Raw genomic sequence first — 26,311 nt, 5'->3', positions numbered from 1 at the left:
GAGATTTAAGCTTGCCGGGATGAGGTGAGGTGTGTATGCAGAGGGTGGGTGATATGATTTAGGTATTTTTATGGTTTTAGTTGTACAGTTTTACATTTTAACTGTCTGCAGAGACACTGGAATTTCATCTAAAATATTACTAAAATGTTTCAGAATCAAATCTTTACCATGCTCAAATACGACCTCTTTCCACAGCAACATTACATGTATGAATTTACTATAAAACTATTATTGGAAATAAAATATCTAAAATACATTTGGATTTTTGCTTACTTCCTTACTTACTTAAACATAAAATAATATCACCATGGGTGGCTATGTGGACATCAAGATCCAGATCTTGGTAGTTCCAAGATTTTTTCACATTCATATTTACACTTATGAGACTGAACATGGAAACAGCTGTGTTTTCCACGGTGGCCTACTCTGGAGTGTAGCCACACATTGGCCTCTTATATCCTGAGCCTACACATACTGATCACAGGCCTACCCAATCACATGGGAAAAGAATATTTATTTAGCGAATTACTTTAGTAAATGTGTTGGTTTTTATGTAATAACAAAAACAGTGAATTCAAAACAGGCTGTTTTTGTAGCTTAATCTCTGTATATGGACTGTAAGGACTGGGGAGAGAGGGATATGTCTTTTATTTCAAAAGACAGAAGTTTTCTGTTATGTGAACCCTTTAATAGCAAATGAATGCACAATTCAGTCAGAGTTTATTGAATGTGCTTTTTTAATGAAACTTTAATGAACAAATCCAATTCCAAAAAGGTGGGATTGTATGTAGAATGCCAACAGAAACAGAAAGCAGGAATTAATAAATTCTGTTTGACCTGTATTCAATTAAAAACAGCACAAAAACATCACATTTGATGTTTTACTTAATGAACATTTTTGGGTTTTTTTTTGTAAATATACACTCATTTCAAATATGATGCCTGCATCATTTTTCTAAAATAGCTGTCACAGGAGCATGTTTACTACTGTTACATCATCTTTCCTTTAAACAGCACTTGAACATTTGCAGACTGAAGACACAAAATAAACCAGTTTTAAAAGTGGATTTTTGTCTTTCTTCAGTTACAGATATATAAATATTATGAGCTCCAGTCCAGAGAAGCTACTGGACATTTCTGGACGTTGTTGACATGTGGATTCCACTGTGCATCATACAGTCTTAACTTACATTTGCAGATGCAGTGACTCAGAGTGTTTATGACAACCATTTGTCCAGGTTATTCTGAGGCCATGTGCTGATATCCATCGCAGAAGCGTGACGATTTTTAATGCAGTGTCGTCTGAGAGGTCACAGGTCACAGGCATTCAGCTGAGGTTTTCGGCAGACAGTTATGTTGAGAAGCTAAAACGCTAATTATCTTGTCTTTGTGCTGTTGCTGTTTAAATACAGCTCAAAGTGAATTTACAAATCACTGCTCTCTGTTTTTATTTGCATTTTACTTACTGTCCCAACATTTTTGGAACTGGGTTTGTAAACTACGTGGCCTGTTAGCAGTGGATGTTGGTGAAATATGGTAGCACGATGTTGCAGATTATTGTGTGTCTCTTTCGTGCTCTTTTTCCTCTCTCTGCTCTTCCTGTTGCAGCTCCAGCAGCTCACTGAGGACCTCTAGCATTTCATCGTAGATCTGCTGCAACCTACACACAAACACACACAAACACACATTCGGGTCATAACGGTCATGTTGAAGCTCCTTAACGTCACACTTCAACATGGCAGGTTGAGATTCATTATAAAGACACATTACATTGTAAAGCTAAGTGATAACGTAAAACTACTTACTTGTGAAAAGATAAATTAATCAAGACAAGATGGTTTTATGGAGGAGTGTAAAACACAGACATCAGATCTGAATGGTAAGGCATTTAAAATGAAGGATAACTCAGTAAACAGAGATTTCACTATTTAACCCTATAATGCCTAAAGCAGATAGCAGCCTTTTCTGTCTCTACTTTACTCTTCTCCTTTAATAACGTCATTTCTCAGTACTGCTTTTGATGTAACAACAATATCTAACAAAGCTGAAAATTTATAGATGCTTAATAAAGCGCAGTGTGTGTGTGTGTGAGAGTGTGTGTGTGTGTGTGTGTGTGTGTGTGTTCCTCACTTGTCCAGTGTGGCGTCCTGGTGTCGCAGCGTGGTCAGATATATCTGTAGAAACGTCAAGCTGCTGCTCTTGTCCTTCGTGACAATGTGGTCCGAGTCAGAGAGAGACATTCTGAGCTGCTGGATGATCCGGGGGAAATTCTCATCACTCTTTATGTTTGTATCGGACCATTTCTTCAGTTTAGACACCTAAATGTAAATAATGTCAAACAAAACACTTCAGTAAATACCTTTTTAAAGCAGTTTTCTCCTCAATTTTATCATGTCTGATTCCACCCGCTAGGTTACCGAGCTGGGAGAGTGAAGGCTGGCACCTGCTTTCTTCTGAGACACGTGAAACAACACTGCCTCGTTTCAAAGTGCTTTGTAATTCTTATTCTTTTACAGGTGTTTCCCACTGAGTTTTGTGTAGAACTCTACTTGCACTCCCCTGACTTAACCAGCACTCACCTGACTCCCAATCAGCTGCTTCATTGTTTTTTTCTGCTTCTTTCTCATCTGTGCTGCCTCCCGCTCCTGCAGAGACCCCTCCGCACGGGCTTTAGTCATGCGCTGTTTGACATGAGGAAGAAGAAAATATACACATTAACTTCAATTTTGGACTGAGGATTAATGTTAGAATTAGCATTAAATTTACTAGCAGTGTTAATTAAATCAACTGAGTTTAGGCTTAATAAAGATTAATGTTCATTTCAATGTTAGGGTTATTTATCATATTTAGCATCAGGCTTAATGCTAGTGGTACTATCACTCCCCTCTACATGGCAGACTGTGGTTTGATATCTTGCTTGGGCAAGCACACCACACTATACCAGTAAGAGTCCTTGGGCAAGATTCCTAAAGCTACATTCTGCTTCCTCTGTAACATGGTTCAACTCTAGCTGTGGATAAGAGCATCTGCCCAAAGCATAAATGAACTGGACTTACCTCAACCTCCATGATGACCAAACCCACGAACATGTTGAAGAAAATGAAGTGGCCGATCAGTATGAAGGTGATGGGGAAGAGCCGACTGTAGGTCACTCCTAAATGATCTACTTTCTTCAGCAGATCCACCCAGCTGTCCAGCTAAAATGTAACAACAAAAAACAGCATGCAGTCAATTACCACGTTTGCTATTGAGAAAACTTTGTCGCAGGAAACAGAAAGCAGGGATGGAAATTCATAGGTTGTTTAGATTAGAAGGAGGAGTGGTTTCATTCTAGAAAATGTGAATGGGCTGAAGGTTCTACAACAATCTGAGTGGATCATTTTAGAACAATGTTACAGCAGAAGAAACCTGCACAACAGTGTGAATGGGAAAGAACATTCTAGAAGAGAGTGAATGGGTGAATAGGGAGAACATTCTAGAGCTGTAAATAGGATGAATATTGTGGAATAATATCAAAGGGGGAGAAAATTCTAGAACAGAGTGAATGAGTGAATGGAGAGGTCTTTCTAGAACGGTGTAAGGGGGGGGTTTGCTGCTGATTGTTGATGTTTGTTTTCATGTTTGTGTTTGTTGATTGTTTATATCAAATGTAAACAGTCTGTTTATACAAGCTTTAGATGTTTATATTTTCGAGATATACATTATGTGTGACTGCAGATGCTTGTGTACAACTCACTGTTACTATGCCAAAGACGGTGAGCAGGGCGGACCCCAAATCCCCCCAGTGCTCGAGGTCCCCTGCAGCCTGCTCTCCGAAATAGAGAACTCCAGAAACAGCAAAGATGAACATGATGAAGAACACCAAACTCATCACATACACAGCTCTCTTCATGGCTTTAGCCAGCATCACAACCAGAGCCTACAAAATAGCACAAAACAGACAAAAACACTTATAAAAACTAAACCTTCTTATATGTTCATATTTAAACATCACACTTGCGCTAAATTATTATGTTAAGGCATCTTTACAATTTTCTTTCATAGGTTTTCACTTAAGACCAATTCTAAGAACAGCTATTCTTGAACAGACTGGTTCTTAAATATTTTCCTAATCTTGCAGAAGCTTCACGCTTGTTTTACACAGAAAGAGTTGATAGGGTAAACCTTAAACTAATCATTCTAATTATTACCACTGTTAAAAGTACATACTGGATATCGATAGGCTGCATAACAAATGACCTAATAATCTATTTCAGAAAAATACACTTAATTAACACCTTACCTGAAGCGAGGGGAAGAAGCTGATGGTCTTTAAGACCCGGAGGGCACGGAAAGGTCGGAAGTTCTGCGGAGAGAAGAATGAAGTGGCTCCCTCAGCGAACACTGCCACTAGAGACAGCAGCAGCAACGCTGAGCTAAACACATTAACGCCACTTCTCCAAAAACCACGTGGCTCCACATAGACCTTCAAACAGCACTCCAACACATAGAGGAGCAGAAAAACCACCTCAGCCACCTGCAGGACAGAATAACTACATTAATCACACCTCAGACGAGTCTCTGATAAACTCTCTCTCATTCTGTCTCTCTCCTCCTCTCACTCTCTGTATCTCTTTTTCTCTCTCTTTCTCTGGCTCACTTTCTCTCCCCCTTACTCTAACACTCATGCGCTCTCTCTCTCTCTCTCTTTTTCTCTCTCATATGAAAATGTAAAATCAGACTAACTCTATTTTTTACAGTGTACTCACCCAGAACAGCCCTGAACTGCTATACTCTTCCTCCAGGGCGATGACGACTGCGTTGATGATGATAATTACAAAAATGAACGCATTAAACAAAAAGTGCTTAGTGATGAAAGAAATGAATGAGTGAAGCCGCACATCTCTCCTCCTGCACACAAACAACAAACACAAAAGAGCAACTGTTACTTTTCTTCAACTCAAATATTATGTACACTTGCACCACTATTCCTGCAGAAACATACATGTTTTTCACACTGATGCTAAAATAAATTATTTTAGATTGAAGCTGAAATGTAAACTTTTCATACTAAAGCTGAAATATAAAGGCTTTCTGATATTGATAAAGAGATTTAAATCATTGTTTTACACTCTGGAGCTGGGGGTCGGGTCCACCACTGAAAATCTCCTGCCGTTGTCCATAATCCTGTGGTCAAGCAACTCTCACACTGAAAACTGCAGCCAAAAAGTCCAAACACACAGACACACCACAGTATAACCCTTTAGTACACATCATCATGACAACCAGGAACAAGGCCATTATGACATCATCAACAAAGCAACCAGGGACAGATTGGTTATGACGTCATCGCTAAGACACGTGTGGACATTAACGTTAGCGACATCACTTTTACACTTCAGTAATGAACGTCATCGTATCGGTTGTCTTACATGACTAAATGGTCTTTAGTTCTGAGTTTGTCTGCCGGATGTTGTCGCATTAACTGTACAGCACAAAGAAGCCATTTTGACTGGTGTGATTAGCTGAGGCAGTTTCTCACACAGCGACCTTCTCGTCCTTATTCAGAAATGAACGAAGGCCGTGTAAAATACTATTCTGACTTGGCAAAATCCCAGAGTAGCTAAAACTGTGCTTTTACTGCATCTTACCACATTTAAGACGACTAATCTTGGTATTTTTTCCATTTTCTCTCTCATTCATAAATGAATATCACTCACCTTTTCGTGAACGACGCTGTTCTCGAAGTGTACTGCTCGTATTTCGTCCGCCAACAAATATATAGGGTCAGGGCGGATGACGTCACAAAGGGGGCGGGGCTTATTTGCATAACGGCGCGTAATTCGCCGCTTTATTTCTGAGCTTTGCGCCGACAGCAGAGCACGAAGAGCAGATTTATCTTTTATGCTGTTACTCAGATACTTCATAGAAACGATTGCAGGATCGGTTAAAGCAAAATACCCTTCTGTGCTCACAGTTTCATTTCCAGATATAAAATATGGAGCATCCAAAGAAAAGGCTTTGTTACTGTTTTATTAAAACAGTAATTGTCTTTTCGGGGAGTAGAAATATTTCATGTTAGTCATAAAAATGTTTTAATCGGGACAACTGCACGTGTCTTCTGGAGCTGCCCAAGAGTGCAGAGTTTTTGGTGTCAGGTTCACGATTGTATTGAGAGGATAAGAGACCATCGATTTCTTTTTACTCCACAGTTATATATTTTAAGCGACCCCTAACCCACCACGACCCTGCTGAGGGCAGACGAGGCAGATCTCCCCGTCAGTTCACACTGCTTTGATGGTAGGAAGGAGGCCTTTGGTGCAAGACTGGCGGTCAGTCAGAGCTCCTTCTCTAGAAGAGTGGCACCTCTTATCAGGCAGAGTGCCAACCTATGAAAAATGATCTTCCAGTCTAATTAACAAACCAGAACCGCACTCAGAAAAATGGAATAAATACCTGAAATACATTAAAGTCCCATAGGATCAGCTCAGGATCAGAAGATTTCCCCACGGGTTACGCTTCTGACTTATTTATTTACATCCACTGTTTATTAATTAATTTATGCGTTCGATTATTTGTGCTTTTGTCAATATGCATGAACATTAACTGTAGGTCAGAATGCAGAGGTAGAATTTAAAATGCACACTTTAGTAACTAAACTACAATAAATGAACTATAATAAATATGTAGATTTGTGTGATTCACAGCTTAAATGATTATAGTGCGTTTAATTTGAAGTGTGCAGTATTCTGAGCAAATTATAATAAGTGCTTGTAAACAGCATCACAGGTGTTCACAAAGTGTTAGATGCAGGTAAATGATCATTAGCAGTTTAATGTTCAAGCATACAGCTTACAAGTTAAATGTTCAAGTATAGAGAGTAAACAGCTTAAACGTTCAAGTATAGTGAGTTCCAGTAGAAGTGCAATGCACATATAGTCCCATGAGCTCAGTGTGTAGATATGCTGAGCACTGGGAGGATCAGGGTTTAGATCAGTAAGGCTCTGTAGTGTGTGTTCATGTTCAGGTTGGCGTTGCTGATGTGAGCAGTTCAACAGCTCATGGCTTAAAACTGTTCTTGAATCTGGTGGTTCTTCAGGACGTTCTGGTATCTCTTTCTGGAGGGCAGAGGCTGGAACAGGGAGTGGCTGGGGTGTGTGGGGTTTGAGAGATGTTGATGGTTTTTGTCAGACACCTCTTGTTGTTGGTATCCTGTAAGGGTGGGAGGGCAGTTGTGGTGATGTGCTGGACAGTTTTTACCACCCTCTGCAGGGCCTTACATTCAGCAGCAGAGATGCTGCCATACCAGACCGTGATGCAGCTGGTCAGGATGCTGTTCATGGTGAAACTGTAGAAGTTGCAGAGAAGCTTTTGAGGCAGCTTGACTCTCTTCAGCCTTTGGAGGAAATGGAGGGGTTATTGGGCCTTTTTGACATTGTGTGATGTGTTGAGTGACCAGGTGAGATCCATGGCTATGTGGACACAGAGGAACTTGAAGCTGCTCACGTTTTCCACCTTCATCCCTTCGATGCATACACTCTGCTGAAGGGGGTTCGGAAGTCAACAATCAACTCCTAAGTTTTGCTAACACCGAGGGAGAGCTTGTTGGACCGCTCTGTAAGGAGCTTCACTTTCTCCCTGTACGGTCCCTCATCGTTGTTGGTGATGCTGCTAATTATTGTTGTGTCGTCAGCAAACTTGATGATGGTGTTGGAGCTGTGTTTTATGATGCAGTGGTGGGTGTACAGTGTGTAGAGCCTGGGTGAAAGGACACAGCCTGTGATAAATGTGGGGGGTGGGGGGGGTGTTGGTCAACTATCTTAACAGACTGTGGTCTGCTGATCTATAATCTGGCTGCACAATGAGTGACTTTAAGTGATTTAACTGGGTTTGATCACAATTTTCCTAGAGGTTGCTGATTGCAGACAAACACACCATAAATATATAGCATGAAAAATACTGAGTCACCACACTGTGATAAATAGAGAAAAAGAAAAAGGAGGAACTACACGAAAACACTTGAGAGCATGGCTGCTGCCCCCTTGTGGTGCCCCTAATCAAATGTTTATTAAAAAAATCTTCTTCCTGATGAGCACTCTTCTTTTTTAAAGCTTTCATTAGGATCAGCAGTGTCGGGGAGCCGTGTGTGAATATGGTCTGATAATCATATTAAAATAATTATAGTAATCAGGGCTGTAGTCAGGATCAGAGGTCTGTTTTGCAAAAATGTGACCCACTTCACACAGTGAGTGACGCACATTGACAAATTTGTGCAATAGAGGTTTGAACATTCGAGCTGACAGTGAATCGATTCATGTCATTTCTTTTCAATCGATTCAAAGGTGTTTTTGTAAATTGAGAGAGACTCGATTCAGTGATTCAAGTTTCTTTAAAAAAAATTGTAATGCACTAGAAATATTTTGAAACACTTCCTCTAATGTTTCTCAGACAAAAACTGAATCAGTCAAGTTACTTCAGTAATGTTTATTGCAGCAACGAATATTTAACATGAACATGCTGTAAAAAGTTTTGTGAAGTGCTTTTTTAAAAAACAGGAATCTATTTCAGAACTTAACTGTTATTAACATATTTCCAATCTTTCACAGTAATTTTATAAAGATATGTCTGTGAATGTACAGATATAGGAACTCAAAGTAAACACTCAAAGCTTAAAAAATGTAAGTGTATGATAAGAGGGTACGACGCGATACAGGTAATACAATAAATCAGTTAAAATGTAGGTAACAGTGGAAACAATGTCCAAATACTGTAAAGCTAAACCATATCTGTGAGTTTAGTATGGTCAGGATGATGAGGTACAGATCTACACACAGTTGAGGGAAATAATCTGGAAAAATCTGTCAGTTTTGTTTTTCACAGCAGAAAATAAATCTTTTAAAGGGGCATTTTGTCCCACTCTCAATACGACACCCCCATACATGGAGTAAGAGGCCTCACGATAAAGTTTTACAGAATGTATAATTCATATGTCAAAACATTTCTAGTCTTTAGATCAGAAACTGTGTTATTAATCAAAGTACAGCATTAAAAATATATTTTACGATACAACTGAGGCCTCTATTAATGATTCCATGAAGTGACTATATATACACAAATAATATCAACCTAAATTAACCATGTAGATATAAAATCACTCTACAACGATAACACGAAAGCATGAAAATATGTAACTCATATGAAAGTATTGATACTGCTATTAATGAAAATGTATTATATATTTTTAGTTTTTGTTTTATCGATTTCTGTGTGCATCTTTTTGTTTAGATTACTGTTGTATTTTTTAAACATAGTTGCTCCACTATATACCACAAAATTAGACTCACTTTGTCTATTTTCAAAAACTGAAAAAACCCTTCAGCCCCCGCCTTCACCAAAGTCTGTGAACACCACTGATCAGCTGTCTGTATTCAAACAGTGACCGATCTCTTTTACATCTTTGCTATAGTGAGATTTAAGCTCTCCGGGATGAGGTGAGGTGTGTATGCAGGGGGTGGTGATTTAGGCTTTTTCATGGTTTTAGTTGTACAGTTTTACTTTTAGTTTCCAGCCATGAATTCCGTCACACCAAACTGTTTAACCCTTTACTGTCCTCACCAAGAAAAAAAAAATAGAATTTTTTTTGTATTTTTTATTTGTTTGGGACAATAATAAAAACAACACGTGTTTTTTTTTTTTATTAATTTATTTATTATATATATATATCTACCAAATTCTTAAGTAGAACATTAAAGGGTTAATAAAGAAATCTGTGAAAGTTTTAATTCACTTTATGAGTCGTTTCATCATTTTTTCAAGGAACACTTTTTAAGGCCATTTTATCTGTATGTAGAGACACTGGAATTTTATTTAAAATATTACTAAAATGTTTCAGAATCAAATATTTACCATGCTCAAATACGACCTCTTTCCACAGCAACATTACATGTATGAATTTACTATAAAACTATTATTGGAAATAAAATATCTCAAATATATTTGGATTTACTTCCTTACTTTATTGGACTTACTTCCTTACTTACTTACACATAAAATAATATCACCATGTGTGGCTATGTGGACATCAAGATCCAGATCTTGGTAGTTTCAGAAGGATTTACACTTATGAGACTGAACATGGAAACAGCTGTGTTTTCCACAGTGGCCAACTCTGGAGTGTAGCCACACATTGGCCTCTTATATCCTGAGCCTACTCATACTGATCACAGGCCTACCCAATCACATGGGAAAAGAATATTTATTTAGAGAATTACTTTAGTAAATGTGTTGGTTTTTATGTAATCACAAAAACAATGAATTCAAAACAGGCTGTTTTTGTAGCTTAGTTTCTATAAATGGACTGTAAGGACTGGGGAGAGAGGGATATGTCTTTTATTTCAAAAGATAGACGTTTTCTGTTATTTAAACCCTTTAAGGCAAATGAGGTGAGGCAAGGGGCACAGCATGATATTCTCAGGGGACTCTAAATTCCTACTGGTGCCCCTGGCATGAGCTGGAGGGATGTATCAAAATGTCACATGATGGTTATACAGGTAGGTCTGTCAAAACTGAATTTTAATATACAATATTTTTATAACAGGACTCTTCACCCCTCCCTTCACGCTCAGTTGTAAGTTCAATTTGCTTTCCTTAGTCACGACAAAATGTTCTCCCCATTACACAAAGCTCACATGATGTGACCTGAGATGCCATGAGATGGACAGTAAAGTTTACTTAATAAAAGTCCAGAGATTTTTTAAAATGTTTGCCATTGTAAAAATAGCAAGTGCTTAATAAATTGTCCTGTTTTCATGTGTGCAAAGATTGTTGCGTCATCTTATGAGTAGCCCTATGATATATTGATATTTTCATAAAAGTCAGAAGGTGGGGCAGTTGGCACAAAGAAAAAGGAAGTCTATGCAAATGACAGCACAAGATAAGATGCTGATATTTTCATGGAAACATAAGACATGTCATGAGATTCTGGGAAGCAATTCAACAAGTACAGCCACATTTACCTTATTATCCACACGCTTCTGACTCATTCTGTCGCATTACACATAGTTATGACAGTAGTCGGCAACTAACTGTTTCAGAACTTTCATCCTTTATAATATATCTCAACAACTTATTTAATTAGAGGCTTATACATATTACCACCACCCTTACCAGGTGTATATAAGGTATCAGATAAGAGAGGTGTAAAGCTAACAGTAACCTGTAAATTTGAATATTTTAGTGCGTTTGCATTCACTTTCCTCATTTTTTGACATACACTTTCACTCTGGAATCCATAAAGAGTTTTATAAATGAGCCACTTGGTGATGACCAAATATTCGCTCATGTTAGATTTTCTTTTGCATACTTTTGCTTATGGAACTGCCAAGATTGTTTAGCCAATGATTAAAAGGTGTGAGCAACTATGTTTAACTGAAAAGATATGAATTAACTTCTTAACTATCCAGAACCTCCAATGGATCCAAGCTTCCATTTCAAACTTATATAATTTAAGAATAACTCAGCCAGTCTGCATTGTTTTCATTCCAGATAGTTAAGGGAATAAAGCTTTTGATGTGTTTATTAGGTAGATTACTTAGGGTTAATCACCACACCATCCTATTTATATTCTACCAATAGTAGAATGGTGCACTTTGCATCATGAAAACAGGACCTTAATTCTAAATGTAGGGATTTGTCGCAGTTTTATGAATGGGTAAAAGGGAAAATCTCTTTCTGTGTAAAGTTAAAAAGCAAGTACAAAGACAGACTTAGTACTTGTGAGAAACTTGAAACTTGAGAAATTTAAACAATCAGAGCAACTATCATCATTAAGTGAGCTAATAATACAGAGTGCCAGGATGGCCGGTCACAGTTTGGATCTCGCTGTTTCAGGATCTTCACAGCAACCACAAACTGGAATGATGCTGAGGTACAGATTAAAATGTTATTTTAGAATTTCATTCTTTTACTGTTTATTCATAAGCTATGAATAAAAATCCAAGGTAAAACTGCGTTAATATACACAGTCAGATTCTGAACATTGGCATCTTTGGTAAAGATGGGTAAAAAAAAAACATTACTTCAATCTCACCCTAAAAATATGAGAGTAGTATATATCATACACCTTCTGTCAAACAAGTGATTTATGACCCCCTTGAAGGACAGGTCTGTTTGATTTATGACCACTGTGATTGACAGGTCAGTTTTGATTGACAGGTCAGTTTTGATTGATAAGTCAGCAGGGTTTTTATGACACCCACACAACCCCACCTACTCCCACCTACTCCTCGATATTTATAGTGTGACAATGGGGACAGGATTTGTGGTTTAAATATCGCTGCTGTCCGAACAAAACCTCGTATCTCCATTTTTCAGTTTTTGATATAATTTGAAAATGCCTGTTCTTTACATATTGTATATGTATGTCTGTCTGTCTGCCCTGCGATGGACTGGCGACCTGTCCAGGGTGTATCCTGCCTTCTGCCCAATGACAGCTGGGATAGGCTCCAGCACCCCACCGTGACCCAGAACGATAAGCGGTTTAGATGATGTATGAATGTATGTATGTATGTATGTTCTTTACATTGTGTGTAAATTCCATGATAAATGGACTAAAAGAAACGGCCCAGAATTACTTGGATAAAATTCTGGTTCCACTGACTTACATTATAAGTAAAGTAAGTTTTTTCCTTCTCCTGTAAAGTTACCATTTTGGAGATACAAGGTTTTGTTCCAACAACAGTGAAATATAGTATTTAGGCACTGGAATATAGTATTTAAGCATTCTTCTCACTGGTGGTGTGTATGTTTTTTTGTTGCAAAATGTCTACTGCTAGTGTAAATCAGACTCTTTTTAGAGATTCTACAGTTACATCAGCTGTTAGTTCTAGTGGTAGTGAAACTGTGGGGTTGATAAACTAACCTGGAGCTACAATATTTTCACAGGTTGACGTGTCCCTAGGCGACAGACTGTTATCACAGAGTTTGAGTACCTACCCATACCGCAGTATCATGGTATGTCTAGCCAACTATGGCCGGGATAGCCTGGAAACTGTTTTCTCTGTGGGACTCTTTTATCTGGACACTGCAGGGCATATGGATGAAACAAACCCCACTAGGAACAACAGTGGCTTGGCGAAGAGGGCTACATTTACAAATGCTAGTAATGTGGTAGACCCCGATTAATAGTGACATATTTTTTCAGGAGAAATTGATGCTTAATGGCATTGATATAAAAATTCGGATGACATGTAGTAAGGACGAATTCTGTGTAATGCGAAATGATGCATTAGCTTACAAAGTAAACATTCTCTCAGCATCTTTATTTGTCAACAAAGTGCCTGTATAACCAGCTGTAAGGCTAGTTCATGCTCAGACACTGCTGTCAACAACGGCTAAATACCTGATTGATAGAGTGTGTCTAAACATTTTTCGATACCTGCTGGAACACATGTTTCTAACCAAGAAAATTTGTTCTTGGGGACTCTACCAAAGTCCATGATAATAGCGATGGTTGACAACAATGCTTTCACGGGTACATACAATAAAAATCCTTTTGCGTTCAAACATTATGATTTAGAGTTTCTTGCTGTCTATGTAGATGGACAACAATATCCAGCTAAACCACATCAACCCAAATTCCATTCTGGTTCTGCTGTACGTGAATTTTATCAGTTAGCTCTTGCATCTGGAAGGCATCTGAAAAACCAAGCCTATTGATAGGATGGATTTCCTACAGGGCTATACTCTGTATACGTTTAATCCTACATCTGATGAAGAATGCGGGCAACATGTGTCTTTGGACAAATCGGGTAATATAAGACTGGAGGCTTGTTTTAGGCACCCCCTTCCACACACCATTAATTTGATTGTATACACGGTTTTTGACAGTATCATTGAAGTGTCTAACCAAAGACAAGTTTTAGTGGATTTTTACTAATGAATACCTTAGACACCTCAACAATGGTGATTATTAATACACACACAAATCTGATATACCCGGTGAACACTGGCTAGTCCACATAAGTGAAGATCGTGTTGGTTGTTTTTTTGATAATTTTGGAAACGGTCCGGACTATGACATATTTCCAAAAATGATTATCGACTTTCTTAAAACATCATGCATAGCACAACGGTACTCAACCAGGCAAATACAAGATTTTACATCAACCAATTGTGGTCAACATTGTGTGTTTTTTCTACACCACATGTCTAGAGGGTCGAGTTACGAAGATGTAATGTCTAAATATATTTTTGATTTATGACAATATGGTTTGAACATTTGTAAAAAAATTGTATCTGTGTATTTGTAAGAACAAATTGGTTAAATGTGTCCAGCATGTTCAAACAGGACAGATGTTTATTGTGTAATTTGTGCCTCCTCTGTGTAATGTAGCTATTGATAAAATAAAAACAGACAAAGCAAACAATTTTAACTTTTAATTAATACAGTATGTTCTGAAAACAATGTATTTACATAGTCATGATAAAAAAGAACAATATACATGTCAAATTAATGTAAATATATATAAAAAAAACAAGCAAACCCTACATTAGAAGTTTAACCATTTACTTCTGTCTAGAATGGGCGAGATGAACATGGGGGTTTCAACACTCTTAACCAGTGTTTGCAAAATGTCTTTTGTCGGTGTAGCGTTATCAACAGACTTTTTGTTTTTTTTTCTCTCTAACATGCTTGTACGATATGGTAGAAAGAGGTATATTTAAAACAGCAAAGGCCTCTAGAAACTCTGCCCACCCCATAGGTCTACGATCATTGTTAACCCTGTGTGGCATTGTGTTACTTTTCACCAAGTCCAGAATATGCGACCCTGGGACATCGCGGTCATTTAAGACAATTTCTCATGATTCATTCCAAGAAGACACGTCATTTCACTTTTTTTTGACATTTTATCTAAAATGTATGTAACATTCAAAGAGTACATTTCTAAGAATATCATCGATTACATCGTCTTTGTCATCAGTCTGATCAATAACATTTGTTTTCTTATCATTATCTGTGGGTGGTAAGGACAATGTTAATGTGTTGGTCTCCATATCACCCTGTTTAGCAATGGTTAACTATCTTTGCATAACAGTAGTGTAAAGCTTGGCCTTCTCATGGATGTCAAGATTAATCCTGCCCAAAATATTTCGAATAGACATGTCCAAAGTCATTTTCTACAATTTGTCTGATAGTCCCCCATGTGTTCTCGCTCTTTAACTTATCCAACTGAGGTTGTGGTACCAAAAACATTTTTTCAGCATCCTCCATCACTTCAGTTTATTTGTTTTGTTATCAGACATGTTATAAATGGTAATACAATACTTAACAATGGTAGAAGAAAGCCCTCTTTCTGATTAATTACTCTCTTTTTGTGTGAAACACCAATCTTTTTGTCAACAAAAAATTAATTTCATACTTCTTCTTCTTTAACATATGATATTGTGTTGGTGCGAGAGGTATGGTACCGTTAAGTACGTTAAGAGCTACTTCACACAGAGTTAAAACAAGTTCATTAGACGCCGTTTGTAAAATAATGTGTCTCTGCGCTGGTTTAGCTTTAGTTTAGTTTAAGAAGTGGTAGGTTTCTATATAGTCTGTCAGACATACTGATCTATCAGTGTTTTTTCTGAATGTAAACAACAGCACAGTTTGAAAGCAGATCTGTTCTGAGATGAAATTCTTCAGGAGTCTTTGCTTTATAATCAATCATGAGGTGACCGAATGGTTTACTTACAGCATTTTGAAAACCCTCCATGAAAAACTTTGTATTACCAGTGTACATCTGTCTACCTAACACACCGACCTGATTGCTGTCTCTAGGATTTTTAGATAATATGAGATAATTTGTGTTCAAACTAATTGTCCTGCTAGACTTTCCTTGAAAAAACAAATTTTGTATTAGGTAAATGGCACTTAAATTTCGATGGTGTACATACTGAGTAAATACCTTTTCTACCTCAGTGTTATTGCTAGCATCTTTCATAACATCATCAATAATTAGCTAATTATTTCTGTTAAGTGGTAGAAGTGTGTCGTCATTTAGTGATGTTGGTATCCCTTGAACAAAATTAATATTTCTTATTTTTAACATTTCGTCATGAAGAGGTTGCCAACAGTCATAAATGTATACTATGTTTTCTATTTTCTTTGAAACCAACTCATCAGCACGTTCAATCAACTGTTTTACAAAAAATGTTTTTCCAGAATTTGATGGTCCACTTATTACACAAGAAAAAGGATGTTGAATCTAAAATCAAACCCATCAACCTCACGTACCCCGCGATAGTCATGGACGTCTTTAGTACCAATAAGGAGGTGTTGAAAAATCTGACAACAGGACCCGTTTGTTGTATACACTTTAAAGTGTTTCACCACTGACTTGTTTTTCAGTGTGAGGTTCTTTTTATTTCTCACTATGCCGTATGCACGAGCCAGTATGTGTTGATTACTGTCACAATTTACCACACAATGATCGACAAGACCAATCAGTGTGTTGAGTTTAATAACTCTTGGATTGTCAGAATTTAGTGTGATACCTTTTGCTTTCATACATGTTTTACCAGCTGCTGTGCGATAACCGCATGTCTTGGGCCCTCCTGAGCAGAACTCCGCAGTGTAATCGTCACCACCAATCTCGTCTGTCAAATCACCTAAGTAGGGACCCAGAGGGGGTTCCAATCACCTTCACGAGAAACAAAAATAACACTGTCAGTGTCACTGCACAACAGTCTGTCACCTAGAAACACATTAATGAAACACATTAATGTCACGCGTTTGGCAGCTGTCTCCGGCGGAATAGCACCACTAAATCAGCGCTGTGGTATCGGATACAAATGAAAAGTGTTTAACATCATATCCATCACCAAAGATGTGTTGTGAAAACTGTTCAGGGTCAGTCAACAGCTTGGACACAGGCAGGTTTTCCCTCATTGAAAAACAACCCCACAAGCTGTTTAATAACAATATGTTAATAGACCTGAGTGCTGGGTTAAGACATGTCTTGTCAAGATTCAGTTGAATCTTTTCCTTTTCAAAATAATCCCTGATGTATTCGGCCCTCTCTTCCTCTGTGACAGCATGTGTTGGATAACTGCTGGCCTCCTGCTTGTACTGTAAAAAGGTCTTTACATACTCACAGAATAACGTCTCTGAACTGTCTGGAAAATGCCAAACCTCATGGATCTTTGCCACCACATACCCTTTCTCAATAGCCTTCATCAGTTCAATACTGACCCAAGCCCCTGTGATAGATCTATCTTCATCACTATGCATACACGTTTGGAACTGGTTTTCCTGCTCTGCACAAGTATGACACAGTGGGAACATTAACTTGCCATTACAGCGGTATGGTAAAACAGGGTGTAGGAGTTTTCTTGGCGGATGTACGGTTGCCTTGACTAGACCATAGTACTCCTCAAGAGGTCGAAAATTTCTCCTTTGCTTTGTAATACGATTTATACACTTTTGTTCAAACACCAAAGAGCGCGTCTCTTGGTTTGAGCCTTTCAGGAACTGTGATATATACTACTGATGTACATACATAGATGTAATGTTCGGTTCAGCCCAGCACGTCAACAGTGCCGCCATCTTGGAGCAGTCAACACAGCTGTCAAACTGCATTCCATTAGTTTCTTTAGTCTATTATTTTAGTGTGATGTGTGATAAAGTGTCAAGCTTGCTACCTTTAACACAGCTCATAGAGATCCACTACGCTTCTTCTCTGCTTTGCAACTTGTCACAGACTGATTCATTGGAGTTCAGATGCAGATTTTTTATAGAATATGCTCTGCTGTCTGAACACAGCTGCTTTCACTATGAACATGAAAAATTCACAGATGTGCTTTAAAACCATTATTTTTCAAGGGATGCTTGACATGAAAATAGTGTGCACTGCAATAGATGCACAGGGTCATATAAGTTCAAATGTTTTCACCTTTTGCACAACACACTTCAGCCAAGTCAAACTGGCCTTTCCTCACAAGCCAACTGCTGTTCTACTGGCTTTGCTGAGACTTGGCCGAATGAACATTTTAGAGGGAGACCCTCCATTTCGCTGAATGTAGTGGCTTGCAAACACAGATGGCCAAGACTAAAGTCATTAATGGACCTACAAAGTGCTTAACACAGATGTCTTTCTATTTCCCATGTATTTGGCTAAAAGAAGGGAAAATCACATCAAATCACTTGTAGTAAAATGAGTGGCTTTCTTTAAGCCTACTACAAATACCAGTTAGACTAAATTTACTTCAAAGATTGTTTCCCTCATATTTTCAGTGCAAGATTGAGTTAATTAACCACACCGACATTTTTTCATGGCCTTTTTTTTAGGTCCAGCCAGCCCATTCCAAGTGGGAGCAGGATGACATACTTGTAATTAATTAATAGTATAAATGACATTCACCTAATTATTAGCATAAATAATATCTAGAAGCAATATAAGGAAAATCAATTAACTCAGTGTAAATAGTTGTGAAGCAACCATTCAAGTGATGAACATGCAAATCACGTTCTTGTAGGCAACAGAGATGACAGAGACTTCAGACAGTCAGACTGCCACAGCAGTCTGACTGTCTGTTGAGAGGGCTTTTCATAAAGGTGAATACATGACATTAATGCTGAATACAAGGAATCTGACTTATAGCAGTCATTTTCAGTTGTGACTAATGCAAATGGAAACTAGATATACAGGACAGCGGCTGTGAGTGGGACAAAACAAATATGCCTAAATTATACTTTCACAGCAGATGGTGTGTAAACAGATCCGGTGAGCGTCAAGCTATCAAAACTGAAACTTGCACGACCATGCCCCATGACACAGTGCATGGCCAACGCGCAGGGTATGAAAGTGCTACAATTGCATCATTGCAGATGCGACGGTGTAGATTTTCTGCAAGAGCGGGTGGGAGCATAACGGTGCAGATGTCTAGCATGAATAAAAGTGGGGGAGCAAACTTATGTATATGTGTGTATAAGTATGTTTGCTCACTCTGTAATTCAATTAAAAATGGGGGTACACATGCTCCACTTGCTCCATTGCTCACATGCCTATGCCTTCCACTTTACTGGCCACTAAAACCTCTAACTGTATCAACGTTAGAGGTTTGCACAGGAGAGAAACTGAAGGCTGAACCTGATCTGTAGTGGTGACTAAGGCCCAATCCAATCCAATCAATACAGAGTTCTAGTCTGGGGTCTGGTGGTGGGGAGAGGGAGGATTGAGATGGGCTGTAGAGTTGTGTTTAGCAGCCTGACTGCTTGGGGAAAAAGCTTTTCTTCATTCTGGTCCAGATAGATTTTCTTCCTTAGGGAGTTCAAACAAGTGATGAGCTGGATGTGACTGATTTTAGATGATACTGCAAGATCGGCATAGGCAGCGGGAGGTGTAGACGGTCGTGATGTCTTGTACTTTGTAACTGATTTTCCCAGCAGTCTTTATTACTCCCTGGAGGGCTTGCTGCTTCCGCTTTGTGCAGCTGGTGAACCATGCTGACCTGCGGTATGTCAGTATACTTTTGATGGCACAGTGGTAAAAATTTACCAGAAGCTTTCGTGGAAAAAATGCTCTCTTCAGTTTCCTCAGGTAAAAGAGGTGCTGTTGAGCTTTCCCAATCACTGAGGCAGTTTTGGTACTCCAGGACAGGTCCTCAGTCACTGTCAGGCCCAGGGACTTTATGTTGGCAACTTTATCCACTACCTTGCCATTTATGTAGAGTGAGGTGTGGTTATGTTGGTCTGACTTGCGAAAGTCTATGTTTACTTTCTTGATTTGATTAATATTCAGAGCCAGGTTGAGACTGTTATATCACACTGCCAGCTTTTGTACTTCACTCCTGTACGCAGATTCATCATTATCTAAACTGAGGCCAAGCACTGTAGTACTGTCAGCGAATTTAATGATGGAGGCATGCATTCTTGTACAGCACCGGTGTGCTTAGGATTGAGTGGATGGTATGTGCTTGCTGAGTTTGACAGACTGTGTGGTTTGTTAAGAAGTCCAATACTCAGTTCCACAATGAGGTGTCTTAAAAGTGGAGTTGTAATCAATGAAGAGCATTTTTAAATATTATGCTCCAGATTTTCCAACAAAGTATAAATCAAAATAGTTATTGCATCTTCTGTTGATCAGTTCTCCCTATAGACAAACTGGTGCTGGTCAAAAGAGGCTAGTATGACTCTGCTGATGTGCCTCATGACCAGTCTCCCCAGACATTTAGTGGGTAAGTGGGTAAGTGCCACAGGCCGTAATCATTCCTGTGACAGCTGGCTATTTAGACACTGGGATTATTATCAAAATTTTGAAGCATTCAGGGACACATGATAAGGATCAGGAGAGGTTAAAGATGTTTGTGAAAAACTGATCAGTGCAGTCTATAAGAGCACGCCACACCATAACATCTGGTCTGGCTGCTTTTCTGGGGTTGATGTCATGTAAACAGTGTCAGTGACTTTGTGAGGGCTCAGAATGGGTGCAATCTCATTGGAGGGGAGGGGCTGCAATGCTTGATCTTTATTTTCTCTATCAAACTGAGCATATAAGTAATTAAGTTCCTCTGCTAAAGTGGCACAACTGTTTACAGAGAGGGATATTGTCCCTTTGTAGTTAGTGATTATCTTAAATTTCTCCCATACCCACTGGGGGTTAGTTGAATTGCTGAAATGTCTTTCAATCTGCTGTTTATGTTTGAGTTTGGCAGATTTGATGTGTCTCCTTAGTGCTGACCTGGATTTGGTAGATGCAGCTGTATCCCCTGTTCTACAGGCTCAAACTTTGATTAGTCCCTGCACAGCATGCGTCATCCACAGCTTCGGGTTCAGAAATACATAGTTCAGATTCTTGCAAGTAACATCATCCACACGATAATTTATGTAATCCGTGATGATGTGGTAATATATTCCCTTAGTGCAGATCTTGGGTCTACCTGCACTCTCTGGCTTGTGAATATGTCCCAGCCTGTTACTCAAATCATAGCATCAAAATCACAAAAAAACAATCAGAATCAGAGACAGTTCAAAATGTCAAAAACCAAAATAGTTTACAACGCTAGCAAAGGTACCAAAGGGAGTTCAAAAAGCACTGCCCAAGAGTTCAGAAAAGGGCCATGCAAAAAAACCAAAAAAACAAAAAAAAAAAACAAAACAAATCCAGCAGACATAGTGAAACAAGGCTCGGTACACTGGCAATACAAGTTTTTGTAGGTCCTTATAAAGGGAGGTTAAGGAGCCGCAGGTGAGAGAGATTAAGGTGTCACTAGGCAGCAAATCAATACTCAGGTGAGGCTGACCTCTGGTGTTAATGGCGGGTATTACACCTGACATATACACGGAATCTAATATTTTATTACCTCTCGTTGGAAATAACACTGCAATAAAATCTATGAAAACCGTCTTGAGGTCAGCATGATTAAAATCCCCAGCTGCAATAAAAACACTGTCTGGGTGTACTAACAGGCACTTGTTTATGTTGTCATGCAGCTGTGCTAACACAGCACAATTGTATACAATAGTGAATTCTCTCAGTAAAGTAAAAAGGTCTGCATTTGAGCAACATGAATTGCAGGTCAGGGCAGCAGTGCCTATTTATGATGGTAGTGTTTGTACAGAAAACTAGCTATCACTAGCTAATAATAATAATAATAATAATAATAATAACATTAAAACCATATAGGACAGAGTTTCAATTGAATTCTAAGTTAAATAGATATGTTTTTAAATGTTTGTATAAGTGAGCACTGAGCTTGACTGTCTAATAAAAGGTGGAATTTAACATAGAATTAATTAGGAATTTAATTTAGTTTCACAGTTTAGAAGCATAATAACTGAAAGAGTCTCTCCATGTTTTCTTTATCTTACAGAGGGTATTTGCAGAAGGGCGGTATCTGCAGATCTGAGATCATGTATTGGAACAAAGACAGACATTCTGTGATGTAAGCAGGAGTTTTAAGGTCATTTAGAGTCCTAAAAACTAGTATCAGAACTTTATAATCTCTCCTGAAAGATACAGGTAGCCAGTGCAGTTTAAAACGGGAGTGATATGAGCTCTGTTTTTGCTTTTGTTAGAATCTGTGCTGCTGCATTTTGTACGAGTTGTAGATGACAGATTGTTTTCATAGGAAGCCCAGTAAGAAGAGCATTGCAGTAATCAGTTCTTCTTGTTTCTTTGGAAACACAGTAAAACTGCACCATACAAAGTAAAGAATATTTTGTTTGATTGTATTACAAGCTTCAAATACCTGTGTTGAAGCTAAACCTCGAGTGAGAAAGTGAAACTAAACCACCGTTAACATTGTGCTGGGTTGGTAAAAAGGCAAAAGGCTACTTAAAAGTGAATCTGTATGAATTTGCCGAATCAGACAGGGCTGAGGGACGGTTGGCCACTGACGCTTACCGATGGTTAGAAACCATTTGCCCAGAAATTTGGCTAAAAATCATACAAACCTCAAACATGTACGGCAGGAGTGCCCAATCCTGGTCCAGTAGATTTATCACCCTGTAGAGTTCAAATCCAACATACCTGGCTATAATATACAGAGGCCCCTGAAGGCCTTCATTACCTGCATCAGGTGTGTTAGATTAGAGTTGGAGTTAAACACTGCAGGGTGGTAGATCTCTAGGACCAGGATGGGAGAACTCCTTGGGGGAGTTTGCTATTGTAAATAGACACAGTGATAGTAGTCAGAGGGATGAGTACTTATTTGATATATGATATATCTATTTATGCCTGGCATTAACATGTGTCCTGGGTGATCATAAGAGGACATTGCTAAAAACAGCCATTTTAATACTATTTTTCATGAGCCATGCCAACTCGGCCTCACCATTTCCCCTCAAGGAATCCCTAACGCCCTCTTAGTAGTAGAGAGATAGTAGAGCTAGGCCAGTCCAGGTCGGGCCATAAATATCTCTCTGTATATGTGGAGTTGGGGGTGCTGAGGGTGCTGCAGCAGCTTAAGATTGCTAAAAAATGAATAATAATAATAATTATAATAATAAAATAATAATAACAATAATAAAAAGTTATGAACTTCATCATAATTTGAGCGAAGTAAATCAACCTTAATTTAAACTCGGAGTACATTGAGGGTGATCTTCATAGCTGAGTATTATACAAAAAGTAAAGGACTGAAAAGAGTAAATATAAATTTACATATAACATAATAATTAAATAGTACAAGTATGGCAAAGAAAATCAATCAAGACAAATAAGGTTAGCAAATCAAAACAATCAGATTAATAATAAAAAGAAATAAATAAAAGAGTTGAGTGTGGTAAGAACCAAAAGAATAGAAAACAATAAAACAAAAAAAGTAATGACAAAATACTACAATAATAAATATAAATAAAAGCAAGTAGAGTGTCAGAGATTGTTAATAACCTAATAAAATCATGTCGTGCCCATATGGAAGTCTTGTAACATTGTAGCACTAAGATAACCGTCACGCATTTGCCAGTATCAAGGGATGATACGGACTCCAATTATCACGATCCTCAAGGGGACCACATGACTTCGGACAATATCTCGCGCTCCTATCAGCGCTCTCATTCTCCTGAGTACTGATTATTGGCACCTGTGCTTTAGATCATATGATCAGAACAGGATAGTTTTTAAGCCCGGGCTTTAGGGAAGATCAGTGCGAGGTATTGTTTCTTTCCGAACCTTACTGAGCGTTATTTCTGATCTTTACTCTGCTGTGTATTTGACCCTTTGCTTTGTTTACTCGACTCTGCTTTTTGCCTTTACCCTTTTGGATACTGTTGCCTGTGATTTGTGTTCTGTGTTTTTTGAACTACTGGACTGTTTTTCGACTTGCCCTTTTGTCTTGCCCCCTGGTTTTGTTCACACGGTGATTTTATCATTGTTGTGTTTTGTATTGGCTGTTTGGATTTGACCCCTGCTTGTTTTTTGACTTCGTTTTTGCCTGATTCCATTAAATCTCCTTTCGCCTTTTTTACACCGCGAGCGTCTGGATTCTGTTGAAGTGTCACAATAACAACCATTCTTCATTAAACACAGACATTTGAAAAAGACAGTCTATATTTAAATTGAAGCTTGTAAATAGATATTTTGACATATTTATCCTTGTAGCAGTTTTACAGTGACCCTTTCAATAAAGAGTCAATGGTTAGAGCTGCCACTATGACCGCTAAGACACACCGTCTAAAACATCCCTTTAGAATGCAACTACAAAAACCCATGAGTCAATAATAGTATAAAACCTGAGTGGCTTGAGAACAGATGAAACGCTATCATTAATTTAGTCATTTGTACATGTTCAAGGGCTTTTTGTTCATCTAATATCATGTGGAGAGGTTTGTTCCAGGTATTTGTGATATCTCAGTTCTTGTGATCTGAGGCACCTGGCAGCCAGGGCCCCTGGACACTGACTACACTGACCTGGTCAGTAATCCACCTGATATCAGTGTTATATAAGATAAATTGGAATTCCTGATGTAATGTAAAAAAGTGGATTTTGCCCTGTTCTCCTCTACTCCCTCAAAGATCACTGATTTTGAGGCTGTTCTCTTTGGCTGAGAACAGGTTAAAACAACACTTCATCAGAGTCTTCTTTGGCAAGCAGTTTGTTTTGGTTTCAACAAAAAAAAAACTTTTCAACTCCACATGCAGATCTGATTAACATCTGAGGCTTGGGGTGTTTAAGCTTTCAAGTCAAAATCTGTTTTCAAGAGAATTTTAAATCTAAATTGTCCCCTTTTCTAAAAAACAAAAACAATTGTCCCCCAGGGGCTTGTGTTTTTAAAACTGAGTAAACTGAGACGCTGGTGCTGTCGTCCCGCCGCTCACACGCGAACACTCAGGTTTGTGGAAGGTGGAGCAGAGGGATGCCAAATTGTTTCAGGGTGCTCCCGTGTCTGTGTGCCCCTTTGGTTCGCTCCTTTTAGTTAAGCTGTTATAGTCAGATCTGCCGGAGTCATTAGCCACACTCTGGAAATGTTTTACATACTACTATACATACACCTATACAGAACTAAACTAACTCCATTTCCCTACCTTTCTTCCGAGAAAACGACTGCCCACCTGTCCGGCCGGACACTGCTGGATGATTGTTTGTAGAGCTCTCCGGCTACCCGCTTCAGACCAGTTACCCACAACCCAGTCACCGCCACCTGCCTTGGACTGGCTGCCCACTCTACACTGAAGTCTCCTAACTATTACTACCTCCTAACTATTACTACCTCCTAACTATTATTACTACTACTATTAGTATTAGTAGTATAATAATTTTGTAGGTAGTTTGACCAGAGGAGGATGGGTCCCCCCATGTGAGCCTTGGTTCCTCCCAAGGTTTCTTCCTCAGCCGGAGGGAGTTTTTCCTTGCCACTGTCGCCCCTGGCTTGCTCACCTGGAGGATTTACATTTCATGTTGAAACTTTGTACTAAACGGATTTCTCTGAAGCTGCTTTGTGACAACATCAGTTGTAAAAAGCGCTATACAAATAAATTTGATTTGATTTGATTTGATTTTAAAAGATCCAGCATTATCTCAGCAGTTCCGAAGAAGTAATAAAATAGCTTTCTACAATTTTCTGTAACAACACTATGATTCTTTGCATGAGCACGAAGGCTGCTAAGATCAGACGACTCACCTACAAATAGAATATAGAGATCAAGAATCAGACAAAAGGTAGCCAAAACAGACAAAGTCTGAATAATATGGCACAGGTTCCCACGCTTATCTGGGTAGACTCCACATCTCCCCTCACTACTTGTTCATGTCCCCGCTAATATTAAACTGGGTGTGAAAACAGGTTAGAACACTAAAGAGTGCATTAGCTTGCTGTGCAGATTGGTGAGATTGTCTACTCAGGGTCTGTCCACTTTTGAGCCATTCTGTACACTGAGGTTGATGGTCTGTCTCAGTGCTCTCCTTCAGCAGCTCCCACTCCGTTCACTTTCAGTTCCATCTCAACTTGAACTCCCGAAGTTACAAAATTAAAGAAGGATTAGCTGTTATCAGCTTTTAGTTGTCTTGTATTCAAGGAATCAATTTTCAGATTAAAACATGACAAATACTATTTTCCATTGTTTTATTTTTCTTTAAAAGTGGAAAAACGAAACAACCATGCGCTTATTCAGTTTTCAGTATTTCCAGTGAGCTGAACAAATGAATGAACTAATGATACATAAGCAGCAAAAAGTCCGGAACCAAACCTGTGTTCTAACTGTTCTCATCTAACCTACATTAACGTCAAACCTTCAATGTAGCAACCCAAATAGGTAGTCTAACAAACATGTAACATTGCTAGTGCTATATTGTTAGTGGTAGAATTGTCATGCCTTTGAGACACAGCAACAGAATAAACATGCAAATT

Source organism: Colossoma macropomum, unplaced genomic scaffold (assembly GCF_904425465.1).
Source record: "Colossoma macropomum unplaced genomic scaffold, Colossoma_macropomum, whole genome shotgun sequence".
NCBI lineage: Eukaryota > Metazoa > Chordata > Actinopteri > Characiformes > Serrasalmidae > Colossoma > Colossoma macropomum.
This window is presented reverse-complemented; position numbering follows the sequence as displayed.